The sequence below is a fragment of the Paralichthys olivaceus genome, chromosome 6, assembly GCF_024713975.1.
Source record: "Paralichthys olivaceus isolate ysfri-2021 chromosome 6, ASM2471397v2, whole genome shotgun sequence".
NCBI classification, from domain to species: domain Eukaryota; kingdom Metazoa; phylum Chordata; class Actinopteri; order Pleuronectiformes; family Paralichthyidae; genus Paralichthys; species Paralichthys olivaceus.
Genome location: NC_091098.1, coordinates 5193477 through 5194623, shown reverse-complemented (window position 1 = coordinate 5194623; position 1147 = coordinate 5193477). Strand labels below are relative to the sequence as shown.

At 50.7% G+C, this 1147-nt stretch overlaps 1 long non-coding RNA gene across 1 annotated transcript; it reads left to right on the top strand.

Moving 5' to 3' along the window:
* The first annotated feature begins 294 nt into the window (after positions 1-294).
* Positions 295-753, top strand: LOC138410556 (uncharacterized). Its single transcript, XR_011243266.1, has 4 exons — positions 295-391; positions 422-477; positions 604-680; positions 715-753. It is a non-coding gene; the product is annotated as an uncharacterized lncRNA (long non-coding RNA).
* Positions 754-1147: the final 394 nt, after the last annotated feature.

Sequence of the window (1147 nt, the reverse complement as noted above, 5' to 3'; positions counted from 1 at the left end):
TGTCACTATAACAACAAAAATACACAAAAACTATTGACTAACTAACAACTACTACTACTACTCAATAACAATACTCACAATAACCATAATATAAATAATAATATTCATTGTGACAATCTTGAGGAAATGAAGGCCCTTCAACAAAATCTAGCAATAATAACAATATTGATCATTTTTAGAGAACAAATAAATAAATACATTAAGCTGACATATTTTAATGAATACATGTAAATAAATGTGGATCCATGCTTAGTCTTGTTGCCACTGATGTCATTGATAATAACAGTAAATAATAATAATATTATTCTGGTGAGTTTTAAGTGTTAATCTTTGGGCCCTGGGCAGTGAACAGGTTCCTGATGACTTCACCAGGCTATGGTCTGAATCACAGGTGTGACCCGGTGAGGTGTGACCCGGTGAGGTGTGACCCGGTGAAATGTGATCCGTTATCTGGGGTGTGAGGTGAGATGTGACCTGGTGTCTGAGATGTGACTCGGTGAGATGTGACCCGGTGAGATGTGACTCGGTGTCGGAGGTGTCTGAGATGTGACCCGGTGAGATGTGACCCGGTGAGACCCGGTGAGATGTGACTCGGTGTCGGAGGTGTCTGAGATGTGACCCGGTGAGGTGTGACCCGGTGTCGGAGGTGTCTGAGATGTGACCCGGTGAGATGTGACCCGGTGAGACCCGGTGAGATGTGACTCGGTGTCGGAGGTGTCTGAGATGTGACCCGGTGAGGTGTGACCCGGTGAGACCCGGTGAGATGTGACTCGGTGTCGGAGGTGTCTGAGATGTGACCCGGTGAGGTGTGACCCGGTGTCGGAGGTGTCGGAGGTGAGACCCGGTGAGGTGTGACCCGGTGTCGGAGGTGTCTGAGATGTGACCTGGTGAGACCCGGTGAGATGTGACCCGGTGTCGGAGGTGTCTGAGATGTGACCCGGTGAGGTGTGACCCGGTGTCGGAGGTGTCTGAGATGTGACCCGGTGAGATGTGACCCGGTGAGATGTGACCCGGTGAGATGAGACCCGGTGAGGTGTGACCCGGTGAGATGAGACCCGGTGAGGTGTGACCCAGTGAGATGAGACCCGGTGAGGTGTGACCCGGTGAGGTGTCGGAGGTGACCTGCTCGTCAGCGCAGACCAGGCGC